Source organism: Gordionus sp. m RMFG-2023, chromosome 1 (genome assembly GCF_954871325.1).
Source record: "Gordionus sp. m RMFG-2023 chromosome 1, tfGorSpeb1-WG-v2, whole genome shotgun sequence".
NCBI lineage: Eukaryota > Metazoa > Nematomorpha > Gordioida > Chordodea > Parachordodidae > Gordionus > Gordionus sp. m RMFG-2023.
In genome coordinates this window covers 68,519,449-68,540,917 of record NC_088775.1, presented here as the reverse complement: position 1 = coordinate 68,540,917, position 21,469 = coordinate 68,519,449, and positions in this window count along the sequence as shown.

The following is a 21,469-nucleotide window of genomic DNA, read 5'->3' as shown; positions in this document are numbered from 1 at the left end:
TATTATTTTTATATAATCAATAGTACAAATATTATTTTTTTATAAATTATATATCTTATAATAAAAAATGGCCTTCAAAAAATATTTGTTTTATTGAGTCACTTCTAAATAATGCAATAATAAAAAACAGGGAAACTTTTTATGGGCTGCTTTACGTTATTTTGGCTATTTAGAAGGGTAAGATATAAAAAAAATTAAAGATGTTTTGGAAAATAAGGCAAGATTATAGGATTTGCAAATGAATTGATCAAAATGTAGGCCAAATTTGCAAAACAATGAAAATAAAATTTTCTAATAAGATTTAAGAATACTATCATTTTAGTTTAATTTATGTGCTAAGAATAAAATTAACATAAAGAAATATAGTTAAAATTGAATCAAAGGTGATATTATTAAATTCAAATAAAATATATGATAATTTAAAATATTTATTCATAATTATATCAGAATTCACATTAAAATGAAAAGTTGTTTATTCTTTTTATTTGACTTATATAAATTTCTCTTTTGATGGAAACAAAAGCTAAATGTTTTATTATCTTTAAACTCTTTTTCTTCTACAAATTTTAACTGGCCCTTAAAAGGGCCTTTGGGTATTATATGGAGGTGTTATTGTTTATTTCTATTGTATACTTTTTGACTTTATTGTCACTTGCTACATAGAAGCCTTATTTTGAATATAATAAAATAATAATAAACATTGTTTAATCTAAATAATTATTTTATTATAGTGTTTAGATTTTTTATCTTAACTTAATTGAAATATTTTAACCAATAAGTATAAGAAGTAAAACAACTTAAGATTGAATTTTAAAATTTATTTTAAATTGAAATCCAATGGGTAGATAATATTTAACTTAGTTCAATAAGCAATTAAGCCAATAAGTCAGTTATGCAATAGTAGTAAGAGTAACACTATAGATTGTTAAAAATAGAATTAAATAAAATTAGAGAAGCTTATATTAGCTACTATGGTTTTCAAGATTCTTTGGAATAATTTGGAAGCCAATTATTTGAAGAAAAAAAGTTTTATTAGTGAATTTTCATCAGTGAGCAAAATTTTAAGGTCTCAGGTTATTTGTACTGTTTTTGATAAAATACATGCATAAAAAATAAAATCAACCTCTGAGTGATAATATATGAAATTAAATCAAACTGACTAAAATATGTTATGATTCATTGGGAATTATTTATATCTCATTTTATTCTTAGACAACATATAAATTGATAAAAATATTTGTTTCTTAAAGTATTGGATAATATTAGCTATCTTTATACCTGCAAATCATTAAATGATTCAAATTGAGCCCCAACCTATTAAATAGATTATAGAGTAAGATAAAAATTTTAGGTAAACTTTTAATAATTACATTTCAAGTCAATAGTAAATATATTATTAAAAATATTGTTATTTCTAAATTTATTTAACTTTTAGAAGTTATATTGTCTAAATCAAAATTGCTTTGATGCTCATCCATAAGAATGTAGTATGATATAAGCTTTTTAAAAAAATATTATTATTAGAGATTTGCTATAAGCTAGGCTGAGCAACCTCTTAAAATATATACATGGCCTGTGGATTTTTTTTGTGCTAATATTTATATCATAATCTTGAATTAATAGAGAGATGGTAAATAAGGGTTAATATATTTAATTTAACCATTCCAAATATCACAAATAGTTTTTATTTGTATGTTCAACTACATACATTTTTGATTAGGGCTTGTATTTAAAGAGAACCAGGGTGGGCCTAACAACTTAAGTAAAAAATTTGAATAGGGTGGGTAGCACAAAGGCTAACATTTAACCTGTCCAGTGTGCCTGTATAAGCATAACTATAAATTTAACAATTATTCTTTTATAATATAAATTGAGTATAAAAATACTTGGCTATCAAGGTACTGTAAAATGAACAGGTACTGTAAAATGAACAGGTACTGTAAAAGGAATAGGTTCTGTAAAAGGAATAACCTATTTCATTAAATTTTAAATATAAAATTATTATTGTAACTAAGTATATAACAATATACTTTTATAATATAAATTGAGTATAAAAATACTTGGCTATTAAGGTACTGTAAAATGAACAGGTACTGTAAAAGGAATAGGTTCTGTAAAAGGAATAACCTATTTCATTAAATTTTAAATATTGTGTATATAAATACGATTACTTTTATAATATAAATTGAATGTCCATAATGAACGTTTAAATAATTGTTTAGTTTTTCAAATAAAATAATTATAAAACGAACATTTATAAACGAGAGCTTTCGTAATTTTACTTATTTTACAAAAAAATAAATATATGACGTATTTTGGCGTGCTTGTTAATTTATGAAAAACATGAAAAAAATAGTGCACGCTTACCGTGCAATATCATTACCCGTGGCCCCTACACTTTTTGAACGAATGAAGCAGAATACCCCCATGAAAAGTACTCCCTTGAAAAGTATCCCCCCCTTCGAAAAAATGATAATTATGACACCCATAAATTTCAAAAATAATTTTTATTGCATCAATTTTTAATATATAATATAAATAAAATGCAAAAAATATGACTTTATAAATATTATTTTTAAATTAATAAATTAGGGGAAGAGAAAGCGAAAGAATTTATAATTTCATCAGTATTTAATTGTTTAAATAAAAAATTTCCCATTGATAATATGGTTAAATTATTGAGAAAAGAATCTTTCATGGTACTGCGCAGTCTTGTTTTAATTAATTTAATTTTACTCATGACTCTTTTGGCAGTACATGAGGTTGTGGGAATGGTTAATAAATCTTCGAAAATTTGACTTGAATTTAAATTGTAAAATTCACAGATATCCTCGATATCTTCTTTAATAATTGATTTTTCTACCATTCCCTTTGGCGTAAAAAATGATGTTTGATGTAAAAATTTCATTGAATCATCATTAAATCTTTCGTTAAACTGCATAATAATTAAATCGAGTGCAGCATAATACACACCTATTTTAAAGCTAAAAAAAATTTCTATATTTAATGATGAAAGTATATATACCTCTCCTTTTTGGATTGTAATGTTTGAAGTCTAGAACTTTCAAAATCAAAAGGTAGATTTTTCTCCTTCATAAAATCTTGCGCCTTTGAAAAAACATCCAAAAATTCAGTGTTATTATCTATTAGATTAAAAATAATTAAGACAATAATTTATATTATACATCTCAAATTAATCAAGCAATCTTTTGCCAGTTGAATTTGATTTATTGCATACCATATATCCTTCGAAATGGTTAGCAATTTTGTACAAGCCAAACTTGTTATCAACAATATTTTATCCAAACACAAAGTGATAAGATAAAATCAAATTTTTATATTCTAAAGACTATAGCACTAGCCATAGTGGAAGTGGCAGGATCTTCAGAATCCTTTAAATTTGTTAAAGCTGCCCTCAAGGCATCATAAAGTTAAAAAAAATTTACAATAGCTTTATATGACGATAGCCAGCTTCTAAATAAAACATTTAAAATTTAAATAAATAAGGAACTATTACCGAGTGGTATTCTTGACGCGTAGAAATCATTGCGATTTTTTCAGATCCTTACACTAAAATTTTTTGAGTACCTCATATCTTTTTACACCATTAAAATCGACATATCTAGTATTCCTAGAACATTTCGAAGTTCTTTAATTGATTGGCATAATTGAACAACGATTAAATTTAATCGATGACAATAACACCAAATAAAAGCTGCCTTTGGCGCCTCTGCTCTAATCAAGGCTTGCACACCATTGATCACTCATGTTTGAGGCGCCATCATAACTTTGCCCAACTAGATATTCAAGGGGTAAATTCATCGAGCCAAGTTTGGATATTATATTATGCTTTATATCGAGACCTGTGGTATTTCCCGTAAAATATATGTCAATCAGTCTCTCAACAGGCTTCGGCGTCTCACTATTTTCAACATATCTTACTATCAAAGCTATTGCTTCTGATTTCGAAACATCGTATGTGCCATCAACTATGATTGAAAAGCACCTCTTGAATGTAATCTCATTTTTAATTTTTTTTATAACCATATTTTTCATGGATTCAATGAGAATGTTTATGTTATTATAGGTTTAAATATAATTTCGTTTTTAATCCCTTATTTTTTTTATCCTTTTTTCTTTCTTCATTGCTGTATATACATTTTTAGTATAGGTTCAGAATCTGCAATAAGCTTAATAAGGGCCATCATATTGCCTTCTTGTTGCCTGTTCCCCCAGAAGGCTTGGTTACGAGATATTAAATAAAATTTACTAATTTCCGTCAAAAGTCAAACTCATTAAAAATGATATAAATGTTCATAGACTATAAAAAAATTGTAAGTAACGTTATAACGCTCTATAAGATTTGCCGGATCAAAAAGTCAAAATGTTTTTACTTCAAAATTTGCCGGATCCGTTTTTAAGACGGAAGGTATCGGAACGGACGCACTATGAACATATATATCATTTTTAATGAGATTGACTTTTGACGGAACGGATGTAAAAATCGGATCCGTCTCCACTATGAATGCAGTCTTACTCATTTATTGATGATTGTGATTAGCGTTTCTTAGAAGGACAACTAATATCTCAAGAATAATAAAGTAAAGTAGATTTGGAACAGGTCAGAATTTTTTTGCTTTCAAAACCTATTTCTAATTGGTGTCTAAGTCTTAATTAGTCTTCTCAAAACAGGTATATTTTTCTTCCTTTTATCTTTTTCTTCTTTTATATTTTAATCATAATGTAGCACAAATTTAGCTTTAATCTAACAATATATATACTCATATTCTCTGGTTAGGTAATATGTCAGTAATTTGTCTTTACCTTGTTATATTTTATCAAACCCTGTTATATTCTATCAATTTTAAAATTTGTTATCATTTCTTAAAATGTTTTGCCTTAATATACTTTATTGTTTTTTGCCTCATTACTATATTGTTTTTTGCCTTAATTTTTTATCAATCTTAAGTAGGTTTCAGCTCAGCATAACATGTATGTCAGTCTGGTATTGACTTAATATTGCTTTAATACCCATATTAGTTAAAGTCAGGGGCGTCGCTAGCCTTTACAATCTCAGGGGGCTCAACTAAAAAAAATTTATGGGGGGGGCTTCGCCCCCATACCCCCTAATTTGCTGGCCTTCGGTCGGGTTATATATTAATATATTTTTAAAAATTACTAAACTCTTGAAGGATTATTCTTATTTTCATATTTTGTTTTTTATTATATTATACGTACAAAATAAACTAGAATATAAATAATTAAGACAAGAATATTGATCATTAAGACTAGAATATAAATATCATTAAGACTAGAATATAAATAATTAAGACTAGAATATAAATGATTAAAACTAATAAATAATTAAAACAATACATTTCTACAAATATTTCAATACAAAATTGATTTACTACAGTATAAAGTATTTTATATGGCTGATATAAAAAATTTCGCGTCTAAAGAATTACAATGATAAAACCGATTAATTAATTCATACATATGCCTCAATTGTTAATGTTTTTAAAAACCCCATAAGGCAATATAATTCTAAGCAACTAACATTAACAAAAGGTCATGAAACTAATATAACTCTCTCTTACCATTTTAGACAAAGTTTTATAGAATGGACTAATAAGGAAAAATTTATAGGCCTAACCAAATCATCAATTCTTGAAAAAGAGAATATAAACGACCAATCCAAATCATAAAACTATATGGTGGTTAGAGCTTCCTCTTAGATGACATGATGGAAGCTAGATAAGTAATCGAGAAAATTATTGTGAGATATTAAATTTCTAAAAGATTATCTTCCGTTTTTAATCCTATATAAACTACTGGACAGTTGATCACTGTTGCTCATCTTAATTATGCAATCATATGCTCTCAGCAGCTGTAGTAATAATCTTAAATTACATAGCCACACAAATAATAGATGATGGTTAATTTGCAGTCATATCCATGACATACACGATGTTAACTCATATCAAAATCTAGTATGTTAGATATATTGATAAAGCAAAAACACCTAAAATCTTGGAAGAAATTATGCAAATATATTGAAGCCTTGAGTTATTTACAATTTAAGTGTGCCAAATTAGAAATAAATAATTTGGGAGCTAGAAAATAAGTACCATAGTGATATGATGAAAGCAATTAAGATCTTATATATTATTGTATTGTCAATGTATTCAAATATTTTTAATTAAATTTTTCAGAAACTTTCATATCAAAAGAAAGCATTTACTGTTTTTTTCTGATTTTCCTATCTCAAAAAATTTTTTTTTATAAGCACCATGTCTTTTAGCTAATTTTGGATATGAAAAAAAAATTTATAAAATAAATATTAAACGATATATTTACTCGCAGACGCCTAAAATTGCGTTTCAAAAATTATAAGGTTAAATTATTTATAAAATAAGTTCTCTACGCCGGCTAGTCATTATTGCATATTCTTCTATAATGTGATCTATAGGAATGGTATTAATAATATTTTTTTCTATGCTCAATAGAGCCAACGAATTTAATCGTTCCTGACCCATTGTCGATCGAAGATATGTTTTCACCCGTTTTAATGCTGAAAACGATCTTTCACATGAGCAGGAATTAAAAGGTATAGTTAACGCAATTTTAAGGCAATTAAATATACAAGGGAATATATCTATGGGTAAGATTTTTATCAAATCTATTATTGATTTACACATAGATTCGTGTTTTTTATTATAGGTTAAAATATAAGCCTTTAATATTATGTATTCTTCCATTGGATCAGGAAGATTATAATGTAAGATAAATGGTTTAATGATATCATTATTTAAAAAAAGGGGGGAGGAGGGATGTAATGCATTTATAGCTATTAAAATATCTGTGTTTTCTTGGCAAAATCTCTTTTTTAATTCATTTATCATAATATCCAAAATTGGATAAAAGACATGACACTTATAAAAAGTTTCTGTTTGATCAGAATGATTAGAAGAAACAATATCATCTATTTGAATATAATTATTCAAAATGGTAGAAGGTATATTTGCTCTTTTATTTGTTATTTTTATATTATATAAATTGCAAAATTTATTTACTTCGGTAAATAATGAAGAAAAATACGAATTATTTCTTAAATTTGACAATGAACTGATAAGAGACTCAATAAGAGCTAATGCTGTTGATATGTCCGAATCTGATTTTTGCAAAAAAATAGAAATATTGGAACACATAGATAATAATTTTTGGAATATAAACATACACATAATTGTATCATATTGTAAAAGAATATATAAAATTCCCTTTGCTTTCACCACATCACCATGGTCTATATTTTCTAGATAAGAAATAATTGCAGGGAAAGTCATTTTTACTGCCTTTATAGTTCTAATATGGGATCTCCAACGTGTAACTCAAGGCATCAATATTTTTGGATTTTAACCCTAATCTTAATTGCAAATGAAGTGTTTTATTGAATAAGTAAAATAGGTAAAGTAAGTAAAAGTATCTTTAATACAAAATATCACGTATATATATATAATGAATTCAATCCTTCAGGTTATGTAATTTACAAACGAAAAGTTAATATTATATTCAATTTAAATTCAGTTTACAATTACATTTATATTACAGTTCTCCCCACTATAAATTGAATTCATCGTGATAACGTAGTGGGGGTTTCGAAACTCTTTTTCAAGAGTTGTATTCTCATGTTCTGCCTTTTCCACTTCTTCGGTCAACGTAACGGGTATTTCCTTCTCTTGTGTATGTGCATCCCTCAATTGATCTGCATACTTGTTTTTAACGATCCCCTCTGATTCCACATCGTACAATATTGCGCTTTTTCGTTGTAACACTTTTCCTTCATGCCACCCTGCTGTCCTTTCGTTTGCTATCCAAACTTTTTGCTGCTTTTCAAACTCCCGAGGTTCAACACTTCTATCTTTGTAGTACTTTTGTTTCCATAGAGCGTTTTCCGTCCTTTCTCTCGTTGATAATTTCCACTGATTTAATGTCGTCCTCAGCGACCTTTCAAACATCCTCTCGGCAGGGGATTTACCAGTAGTTGCATTGGGAGTATTACGGTGAGTAATTAAATTCGCTAAATTTAACTGGTCCGGAGTCCCACATCTCCTTCCAGCATAGAAACGCGTCTTTATCGTCCGTATATATCGTTCAGCCAAACAATTCGATTTGGGGCTATAAGGGGCCGATCTAAAATGTTTTATATTGTTTTTAAAAAGAAACGTTTTGAATTCAGATCCAGTAAACTGAGGTTATCTGAGACAATGTAGCGAGGTAACCCAAATCTAGCAAAATAATTACGCAGATTATTTATTACACTCGCCGAATTAATATGTGTTAAAATTGCAACTTCAACCCATTTGGTAAAAGCGTCTACGCAAATTAACCAATACTTTCCAGATAAACCTCCTTTTTTAAAATATCTGGAATAATAATTCTATCATTATAAAATAATAATCCTTCTTCGAACGAAATATTATCTTTAATCGAAATATATTTTTTTACAATCTCCGAATTATTTATATTATCAATATTATTATCAATATACCAATGATTTTTTATTAATTTAATAATCTCTTTTAGGTTTATATCATTTCGTTTCACCTACGACTTTGCTGCGCGTGAAAGATAAATCTTCTATTAAATTAATTTTTAATCCTCTGAATTCTTCTTCGAATTTTTTTGTAACTTCATTTGTTTTTGCTTTCTCTACCCCCAAACGAGACAGAGCATCGGCACATTTGTTATGATTACCTGGTCTATATATTATCTCATAATCATAATTTAATAGCTTCGTCGCCCACCGTATTATACGGTTATTTGTTATTTTGTTAAGATATCTTTTATCACCTAAAATATATTGTAATGGTTTATGATCAGTAACCAAGATAAAATGTCTTCCAAAAATATATTGATGAAACTTCTCGATAGCGAACATGATCGCCGAAGCCTCCCGATCAATTGTGGCATAATTCTTTTCAGCCGCCGATAGTGTCCTCGATGCGTAAGCAATCGGTTTCTCCTGGCCAGTAAGAAATCGGTGTGCAATAACAGCTCCTAGACCATCTTCGGAAGCGTCACAAGAAATCACGACAGGGATATCGGCTGAATAAGGAATTATTGTATCTTCTTTTGACAATATATTTTTAACTTTAGTAAATATTTCATTTTCTCTAGCTGACCAAAACCAACCAACATTTTTACTCGTTAGTCGGTGTAAAGGCGCACAAATAGAATGCAAATTTTAAATAAATGCCTCATGATAATTCACTATTCCAAGAAATGAACGTAGTTCTTTAACATTGGAAAAGGTGTTTTAAAATTTTTTATAGCGCTAATCTTATCTTCTGTAGGGTGAATTCCGAAACTGTCAATAACATGACCTAAATAAGTGACTGACTTTTCTCCGATTTTAATTTTATCGGTCGTCGTGGTCAGTCCAGCCTTCTCAAATCTTCTTAATACTTCTTCCAAATTAACTATGTGATCGGAATTATTCTCACCTGCAATAATTATGTCGTCTAAAAATACACTAACCATAGGAATTCCCTTTAATAGGTTTTTCATAAAGCGTTGGAATATTATCGGAGCGCTAGTCAAACCAAATGGAATTCTTTGGTATCGGTAATAACCGACATGTGTCGAAATTACTAAAAGGTCCCTACATTCTGGACTAACTCCGAATTGTAAAAATGCATCTCTTAAATCTATTGTTGAAAATATTTTACTACCCGCGATCTTATTTGTTAGGTGGACGAAAGTTGGTAGTAAATTCGTTATCGATCGCTAGATATTTGTTGATTGTTAAACGAAAATCTCCGCATATCCGTACGGCACCGGATTTCTTTAAGATATTAACCGTTGGCGTAGCCCAAGTGATTGGAGTTATTGTTGAATCCACCTTCTCGATAACGCCTTCGTCTAAAAGTCTGTCCAACTCAGCTTCAATGGTTCGACGCAACGGAAAAGGAACTCTTCTTGCTGGTAATGCAATCGGTAACGTGTTCGGTTCTATTCGGATGACTGCCTTTTGCAGTTTGATTTCACCTAATTTTTTTTTAAAAACTTAGGGGAATTTTAAAGCAATCGTATTTAAAGAGGGAACATTCATATTTATTTTATTAATACGAACTTCTTCCGGTAGTTTTATATCAAATTCTCTAATGAAAGGCATCCCAAAAATAAGGGAATTCTCCCCTTTAACTACCCAAATAAGTAAAAATTTCGAAATATTTTTTACTTTGACTTCTACGGTACATTTACCTAGTACTTCGATTTGGATATGATTATATCCCACTAATTTATAAGCCGGTGATAGTTGTGGTCTGCCAATACGATTCCAGGTGACCTCATCAATCACACTACACGCGGCGCCGGTATCAAACTCCATAGCTAACTGCAACCCATTTATCTTCGCATCGATGGTTGCTTTATTTGAAAATGACAGGCGAGGTGTCCGTGGCAGAATCATTTGTATGGCATGGGTTCTACAATCTTTCGCTATGTGGTTTGCCTTACCGCAACGAAAGCATATCACTTTCTTTTGAATAGAGTTAGGTTTGATACTAGGTCTATAATTATTATTAGGAATATAATTATTACTAAAGTGTTTATTATTATTGAATCTATTGACGTTTGTATAATTATTATTTCTAAAATAATTATTTTTCGAACCCTGTGTTAGCTTATTTCTAATTATTTTATTAAATTCAGTCGGGGTTACATTTTCCAAAGAAGACAGCGCGATCGCTAAACGCACGGTCTCTTCAAAAGTAATATTGCCTTTGTTATACTTTGACCGAAGTTCTTTGTCCAACTCAGGTAAGCCTACTCCTAGGATAAATATATCTCTTAAAAGTTCATCAAAAGGCGGTTTAAAATTACAAAGAGAACAGACAGTTTTAACCCTAATTGAAAAGTCAATAATCGTCTCACTGCATCTTTTTAACGTAAAATTTCTTTTCCTATTTACGAAAATGCTCGAACTATCCTTGAACACCAAATTTAAGCTTTTTATTAAAGTATCATAATTTATCATCTCTAGATTTATTGGAAAGTGAAAGTTCTTAATTTTGATAAGATTGTCTGTTCCGATATAGGCTAAAAGCAGGTCTTTTTTTGTATTTAAATCTATAATATTTCTTACTTTATAAATTAACTCCAAGTTAAATAAGCAGTCCTGAATATTTACTTTTTCTTTGGAATATGGAATTTAATAGGAACTACTTCCATTGAGTCTTTAACTATAATAGGAACTACTTCCATTGAATCTTCAACTTTAATAGGAGCTACTTCCATTGAGTCTTTTACTTTAAATTTAATAAATCAAATAAATCTTCTCTAAATATCGTCGCCAATGAAGTGTTTTATTGAATAAGTAAAATAGGTAAAGTAAGTAAAAGTATCTTTAATACAAAATATCACGTATATATATATATATAATGAATTCAATCCTTCAGGTTATGTAATTTACAAACGAAAAGTTAATACTATATTCAATTTAAATTCAATTTACAATTACATTTATATTACACAAATCAAGAAATTTATTGTGATGGATTACAGATATTGAGAAAAAAGCATGAATACCTTCTAATACTTTAAAAAACTTTATAGATTGAGGTACTGATTTGCAGGCAGAGATCAGTACAAGGTTGAGTTTATGCGCATAGCAGTGCACATATATAGCCATTTTGTGATTTTGGCGATATCTTTCCTGGACTCCGAAAGATGCCCTTTCATAACACTTGCACCATCATATGCTTGAGCAACGCAAATTGCATTTATGGAATTGTTGTTTAAGGTTGTTATTAATGTCTTCGTTAATGACTCTGCATCTAAGTCTTCAACTTTTTGAAAAGATATAAAAGATTCCTTTGGTGTTTTTGTTTTATCAACATATCTAACACATATACTTAATTGCTCATATGAGCTAACATCACGAGTGTCATCAGCCATGAGAGCAAAATAGCCTGCCTCCCTTATTTCTGATGCTATGTACTTTACGATTAAGTTTCCAGCTGCAGATAGCATTTGATTTTGTGATTGAGGTGAGCAATAATGAGCATTGCCTGGTGGTTTATATGCTATTAAAAATGGATCATACTCTTTCAAACAGTTTAATATTTCACAATAATTTCCTTGATTATTGTTTGTCTTACTTTCATAATGACCTCTAAGGGGAAGTTCCAACTTAGCACATAGTATTGTAATTTTGAATAGTTTCAAATATTCTCTTCTTTCAAGTATTGTTGATTTAGTTAGAGCTATAAATTTTTCTTTAATGGTGCCTTCTACAAAAGATTGTTTAAAATGGTTCCAGAGAATTACATTCGTTGCATGACCATTTGTTGCTCCGTGAGTTGTTAAGTATTCTTTTACCTTACAAAATTTTTGATAACCTTGATTAAAAAGGTATCCTTTTTGAGGTTGAGTGGGAAAATTACGACAAGGAAAACAAAAAATAGAGTTTCTGGTTATGCTATATTCAATCCAGGGAAAGGATTTGTACCACTGAGTTTGAAAGCTTCGTTTATCTTTACCCATTCCAATATATGGATAGGCACCTAATATAGGTTGCATAGGACCAGTTGTTTTAGTACCCAGATCTAATTCTTCTGAAAAAAGTGATAAAAATTAATAAATGAATTAAAATATTATTGGTTTTAGAAAATTATGACAAATATTATATATTTGAAGAAAAACATTGTTAAAATAAAAATAATATTTGTATAAGCTCTTCTAAAAAAGTGACAAATATTAATATAAAAATTAAAATATTATTACTTTTATGAAAATTATGACAAATATTATATATTTGAAGAAAAATATTGTTAAAATGAAAAATATACTTGAATAGTTGTTATTTTTAGATTGGGCCAAACGTATAGCTTCTATTATTTTATAAATAAATATAAAATATCTTATAAACAAATTAATTTACTTATTTTCTTTCCTTCTGTATCTACATTATTTATAATCATGTCATTCACAATACTTTCTTCATTATTTAATAAATCTAAATAAGGTTAATTTTAAAATGTATTTCATCAAATGTAATTTGTTGTAATAAAACTTCTTTATCCAATATACCTTTATATTTACTGCTATCAAGAATCTGGCTTGTTGTAGTATCCTCTTCAGATTCTATGTCTATATAAAATTTTATATTTAATTTAATTATATTTAAAAAATTAATACATTCAGAGATATCTGTACATTGGATCTCACATATATCTTCAGATTGAGCCACACATAGTGCTTCTATTATTTTATAAATAAAATATCTTATATATAAATTAATTTTTTACCTATTTTCTTTCCTTCTCTACTTACATTATTTACAATCATATCATTCACAATACTTTCTTCATTATTCAATGAATCTAAATAAGATTAATTTTAAAATGTATTTCTTTTCAGTGTATTTATTTTTGTAAATATAATATATAAAAAGTAATATTCCATATTATTCCATTTTTCAAAAATATATATAAATAAGCAAACTATTTTAAATTTATTTAGCATTTTTATTAAAATATAGTTTATTATTAAGTTAGGATAAACAAAGAAATATATAATTATCAAATTATGAAAGAATGATTGAGTAAACAATTTAGCCAATATTATCTTTATTAATGTAAAAAGAATAATAGTATATGATTTTTTAAGATATTGACTATTTATATAGAAAATATTTACTATGTTTTATTTAGCTAATATTTTGACATCACCTTATGTGATTATAATAGAAAAATTTTTAAAAAATTTTCCATTTCTAGTGTCCTGCTCCTGAAAGGTGAAAATATATTGTAAAGCAATTTTTGCTTAACTTGAAAACTAAAGAAATCAATATTGTTTAATACTCTGGTGAAAAATGACTTAAATAGAAATTCTATAGAAATTAGGCAAATTTGGGATGAAATAGGAAAAACATATAACTTCAATTATGATCAAGTGAAAAAGAAAATTCCATTAAAATAGATAATTAACTAATAAATTTTTATTTTTTAAAACTTAAATGTCCAAAGTGTTTTGTTATTAATTTGTGAAAATTTTAAGGATTTTTTCAAAACATTTTGGACACAGACTTATATATAAATTTATTAACCTATTTTCTTTCTTTTAACATTTTTATTTTCAATATTTATATATTTTAAAACTACAATTAATCGTCTTTCAACTAAATCGAAGTTTGAATTTTAAAAACTGTATAAAATATACTTTGTTCATCACCAGCTTTATTATTGAATCCTCTTCTTTGGTCCTCAAGATTATTGCTACTTTTATCTTTAGTTTTTTTCATAAAGTCTTTAATGCTTAAATTTTTAAATCGCAAAGTCATTTTATTTAAATAGTGATTTTAAACTCGGCTTACAATATTAAATTTGTTAATTTTCAATTAATAAATCTTTATATTTATTTAATTAGGGTTATAAAAATCAATTAAACTTCAATTGTTAATGCTAAATTGATATTTAAACATTATGCATGGTATTGATATTTTATTTTTAACAAAGAATTTGATTGCAAGCTGACATAGTGAAAATATAATTTATATGTATTAATCTAATCTAATAAAATTTAGATAGTCTTATTAATTTTTAAATAATAAAATTAAATCTATATATCACTTAATAGAATTATAATAAACAGGGGACATCAAAAAAAGTTCTTTTCAGTTTAAGGGGATGTTAAGGAACCATTAAAAAAAAAATTTTTTTTGCTTCAAGGGGCTAATCAAATTTTTCAGGGGGCTTGAGCCCCTGCGCTTCCCCCCAGTGACGCCACTGGTTAAAGTAGTTTTTAATCTACATATTACAATTATATTTTATACATGTGTATTTTAAATTAGTTTTAATCGACATATTACAAGTATATTTTATTAATCTTAATACTTTGAATAGTTTTAAAGTAGGTTTAATCTTAATATAACAAATTTATTTTATAAACATACATTTATCATATTAAGTATTAGTTCTTTTATCTGTTTTTCTTTCTGCTTCACATAATAAGTTCATCTTACTTAGCATTTTATAACATTAATTGTATGTTATCTTTTATAAATTTTTCTTTCAACTTCACACAATAAGTTCATCTTATTTAGCATATTATTGCATTAATTATATGTTATCTTACCTAAATCTTATATTTTTTCTTAATCAATGATTTTTCCCCAACTTTTTATATACACTACATTATATATTAGTTAAATTTGGATAATTATCTAAATCAATGATGTTTTGACTTCTTAATATTATATATATATTACATTATATATATTAGTTAAATAACAGTATATATATATATATATTACTTATTCTATTAGCTTTAAATGTTTTCTCATTTTATGAATATTTCATTAGTTTTTAGTATTATTTTTAGCATATAAAAACAAGCAGTATTTTTTTTGGCTTATAAAAAAAGTATATTTTTATTAATTTTAATACTTTTGCTAGTTTTTAGATAAGATTATTTTTGTTATGTCGTATTAGGAAATATATATGTTGTGTTTTATTATTTTTGAACGTTGTCAAGGTTATATTTGTATTTTATTTAAAAAATAATAATGTTTTTATGTGTGTAATTTTTGGTTAATTTTTTTTTTCCCTTCGCGAAAAGGTTTTTTTTGTAAAATATAGATTATATAAATAAAATTATCAGTAGTATATCGTGGAATTAACCTAATCGATAATAATTAACTAGTCTAATAAGTTATAAGAAGAGCACAAAAGTGGTGCCGTGAACCTAGAACAATAACTGGGACACGAGGCAAATAAATAGGATTCTTAAAAATAAAAGGTAAAAATTTTTTGGAATATATAAAATGATGTGCATTTATATAATTTTGATATTATTAATTATATTAGGTTTAATATATTGTCTAACTTTTAGCAATGTTAAAATATTTATAATAAAAGTTTTAATAAATTTTTTATAAATTTATGGATAAAGAATAAATGTTTAATTATAAAAGAAGTATAAAAACACAAAAGTATGTGGAAATGGTTCCACGGAGAAATAATTGTATTATAGCGGTAGTATTGATATGTTTATAGATAATTGGTATTATGTTACATCGGAAAAAAATAAAAAGAGTTATAGAAAGAGATAGAATAAAAATTACAGAAGAAATTGAAATGAAAAATAATGAAATTGAAAAAGGAAAAATGAAAGGGAAGTAAAAAAAGTTAATGAAAATGAAAGAATTATGGAAGAGATGTTAAATTTAAAGGATGAAATATGGAAAATGTTAAATGAAACTATGATAGAAGGAATGAGGAAAAGTATCAATATTATTAAATCGGGAGAGGAAAGAAAAGATATTGATAATAAAAGAGAAATAGAGATTAAAAATGAAAATGGAATGAGAGATAATAAACGAAATAATTATAGTCATGGGGAAATTGTGAGAGAAGTTATAATGAAAGAAAAGAGATGATCGAAGAAATGATAAGGAATACGATCATTTTAAAGAGTATAATACTTCAATATACTTGCAGAGAAATGAAAAGGAAAATTGAGAAAAATTTTTTTTTTCCGAAATAGATTTAATCGTCCAAAGATTAATATGAAAAATGTAAGATGTTATTCATGTAGAGAATTGGGACATATATGTAGAAATTGTGTTCAGAACGGTGCAATGTTTAACAAGCAACCGAATAAATGTAATAGATGTGGAGGAGTTGGGCATAGTAGTGAAAAATGTTATGTTCCGACGTATCGTATTATTGGAAATAATCAAAAAACATTTCAATGTTAAAGATTTGGAAAAATGGGACATGTTAAAGAGAATTGTTATGTAAGAGAACCGATAAATGGGGAAGCATTTCCGGCAGTGAAATACTTAGCACCGGCATCTAATGTAAGAATGATGCAAAATAGTGATATTTTGAAAGAAGGTAAAGATGAAATTATGTGTTTTAAGTGCAGGAAAGAAGGATATCTTGCTAATTGACTAAATGATAGCGAAAATAATAAAATGAAAGTTATTACATTAAAGAATGAAATGAAATTTCGTGTGAGTGGAGATGTAGAAGTTAAAAGAAATTTAGTAGATAAAAGCAATGTAAATTTGGTAAATGGTGAAAATATAAAAAATTTTATAATTCCTATTTTAAAATTAGAGGGCAAAAGTGAGAAAGATAAATGTCCTCACGTAGAAGTAGTTGTAGGAAGTAGAGAAATGTCTATGCTATTGGATACAGGTGCTGCGATATCGATTGTAAGTTATGAAAATTATTGTGAATATTGGCTAGAATAGAATATAATTAAAGAGGAGATGATAGTTAAACAGTTTGACGGATCGGAAATAAAGGTTTTAGGAAAAATTGAAGTACCGTTTGTGATAAATGGTATAGTTAATTATTTAAATTTGTGGATTGTTGATAAAATAGTGGAAACGATTATGGGGTGGGAATGGATTGTTAAGATTGTCCTATTAAATAATTTTTGGGGTATTTTTCCAAATGAAATTAAACGAGATGAAATGGTTGAAGTTCAGAACGTTGAAATAGAAAATCGAGAATTATGTGATATAAAAGATGAAATCATTGGAAATGGTATGATGGGTAATCAGGAAGGTGAGTTTGTAAAAGAAAATATGTCTCAAACGCGGATAGTTCCAGTTAAAAAAAGAAAGGTAAGATATACTGAGTTGTCGCAAAGTATTAATATTATGGAAAATGACAAGCCTATAGAGGTAAGAAAAGAAATACCTTGTAGAAAATGTATTAATGAGCAAAATAATAATTAAATAAAAATAGTCACGAAAACAGAAGTAATAGTGGAGAAAATTATTAGTCAAGAAATGTGTAAGGAACTGGATAATGAAAAGAAAGATATACCAGTGGTACAGAATTTCCCGGCGAAATTTGTAAGTAAAAAAGAGATTAATGGAGGGGAAGGAAAGGAACAATTGTCGAGTTTGGAAAATTGGAGGCTTGCAGTTAGGCCTAAAACGAATTATTTGTTATTCGAAATTCGATTCGATTCGTATTTTATGAATAATGAGGAAAATTATTCGTATTATTCAAAATTATTTATATATAAATATTCGTAATTTTTCGCATATATTTTATTTGTATTTGTAAATTGTTGTAAGTATAATAAAAAAAGAAGTAATTAAATATTCCTAGTGGATATCATTATTTTATTTCCTATTATCTTTATCAAATCCATAACTTATATTAATTGCTGTCAAATTTTAATGGAAGAAAAGGAAAAGCCCCAAACCCAAACTAAACAAAAATATAATTATTTTAATACTTTCTCTTTATTTAATCATTTTTGGTGTTAAGATTCCTGGCTAAGCCACTGCAATTAAAACTTCAAAATATTATTGTTAGCGATTATGGCAATGTAATTAATAGTGATGAAGATTTTATCATAGTGATTATGATACACTATCTGAATTAGATGATTTACTTTAAAATTTGATAAAAAATAAGCTTACTAAATGGGAAAAGAATTTTCCTAATCAAAGAATAAGAACTAGTCAAGAAAATTTAGTTATTTATCTGCCAGGAACTTAAAAATATGAGAAAGAGTGTTTTGGCTTGTTCTTTTTAAATATATTCTTAAATTTATGCAAATACTATTTTTAAAAAGTACAACAAATACAATGGATTATTTATATTTTGAAAATATTTTCATGTTTTAATACCAATATTTGCATAAGAATTATTTAAATTTTATATAATTTTTTATACAATAAAATTTTTATTGTATAAATTGAAGAATATATTTAAAAAGAACAAGCCAAAACAATCTTTCCCATATTCTTAAGTTCCTTGGCAGATAAATAACTAATTTTCTTGACTAGTTCTTATTCTTTGATTAGGAAAATTCTTTTCCCATTCAGTGACCTTATTTTTTATCAAATTTTAAAGAAAATCATCTAATTCAGATAATGTATCATAATAACTATCATAAAATCTTCATCATTATTAATTACATTGTGATAATCACTTCTAATAAATGATATTACATGTATAATATATATACTACAAAATTAGCAATAATATTTTGAAGTTTTATTTGCAGTGGCTTAGCCAGGATTTTCTCTCCCAACTCTCCCATTTTTTATGAACACTCAATTAGACTATGTTAAATTTATTTTAAATATTTGCATATAAGAATAAGATATAACAAAATTTTAGAAAGTATTTCATCATTATAGATTTTATTTATTATATTAAAATACTTTAATAGCATAAATTTTTTTTATTTAATCATAAATTTTTTTTAATTATTTAAAATAAATATTAAAATGTAAATATTTTATATAGATTATAATTTTAAAAATTTTATTGTATAAAAAATTATATAAAATTTAAATAATTCTTATGCAAATACTGGTATTTTAAAAAAATATGAAAATATTTTCAAAATATAAATAATACATTGTATTTGTACTTTGATTAAAAATAGTATTTGCATAAATTTTAAGAATATATAATCACTTCTAATAAAATGATTTTACATGTATAATTTATATACTACAAAATTAACAATAATATTTTGAAGTTTTAATTGCAGTGGCTTGGCCAGGATTTTCTCTCCCAACTCTCCTATTTTTTATGAACACTCAATTGCTTACATCTTAGGCTATGTTAAATTTATTTTAAATATTTGCATATAAGAATAAGATATAACAAAATTTTAGAAAGTATTTCATTATAAATTTTATTTATTATATTAAAATACTTTAGTAGCATAAATTTCCTTTATTTAATCATAAATTTATTTTTATTATTTAAAATAAATTTTAAAATGTAAATATTTTATATAGATTATAATTTTAAAAATTTTATTGTATAAAAAATTATATAAAATTTAAATAATTCTTATGCAAATACTGGTATTTAAAAAAAATATGAAAATATTTTCAAAATAATACATTGCATTTGTACTTTGATTAAAAATAGTATTTGCATAAATTTTAAGAATATATAATTATTCCTAATAAAATGATATTACATGTATAATTTATATACTACATAACAATAATATTTTGAAGTCTTAATTGCAGTGGCTTAGCCAGGATTTTCTCTCCCAACTCTCCCATTTTTTATGAACACTCAATTGCTTACATCTTAGGCTATGTTAAATTTATTTTAATATTTGCATATAAGAATAAGATATAACAAAATTTTAGAAAGTATTTCATTATAAATTTTATTTATTATATTAAAATACTTTAGTAGCATAAATTTCCTTTGTTTAATCATAAATTTATTTTTATTATTTAAAATAATATTTAAAATGTAAATATTTTTATAATTTTAAAAATTTTATTGTATAAAAAATTATATAAAATTTAAATAATTCTTATGCAAATACTGGTATTTAAAAAAAATATGAAAATATTTTTAAAATATAAATAAAATATTGTATTTGTACTTTGATTAAAAATAGTATTTGCACAAATTTTAAGAATATATTTAAAAGAAACTAATATAATATTTTTTTTGATTTGAAAAGAGAGGTTTAATTTTTAATTCATAAGAGGAATAAAAATATAAATTAAAATATTTTTATTTTTAAAAACAGCCTCCCCCATGCTTATGCCACTGTTTAATTAATTTACTGTTTCTTAATTTTTAAATATTTTTTCTTTCAGCTCCTAATGTATCAATGATCTGGAATTTCAGGAAAGATGGTAAGCATGTATCTTATATGATATATATATATAATTTTAAATATATTCAAAGATCAATTAGAAAATCTTGATTGAAGAAGTTATGGTGAAGGACATAGTCAATCCTCGAATAGTTCTAGATCTACATCAATATCTGATCAAACTGATGCTAATGTTAGGCGGAAAAATTCTTTAATATGGAACCATTATCTGCATGATTCTAAAATGGAGACAGCTAGATGTAAGATATGCAATGTAGAAATAATGTGCAAGAAAAAAACTACCTCGGCACTAATTAATCATAATAAAAGATTTTATCAAAAAATTCAAAATAATAATACGATAAAAACTATTTAAATAATGTGTCCAAAACAAATGAGGATGATATTAAGCATCATTTATTAAAATTTTTACTCAAGTCAAATATACCATTAAAAATTTTCGCCACACAGGAATTCAAGTCATTGGTTAGAGCTTTGAATCCTGACATAAAAATATGTTCAATACCCTCAATTAAACAATATATGAATGAGATTTATAATAAAGAATTCAATAAAGTTAAAATAATTATAAATAATTTAAAGTGCCAAATTAACTTTACCACTGACATATGGTCAAGCCCCACTAATGTACCATTTTTAGGGTTGACCTGCCACTTTATTGATGAAAAATGGGAGATGAAATCATTATTATTAGATATAGTTCCATTCACTGATTCACATTCTGGTGAAAATATATATATAGAGAGTTTTCTCAAATTATAAAAAATTATAATATCGACATATGTAACATAGAAATTACTTGTGATAATGCTAGCTCTAATTC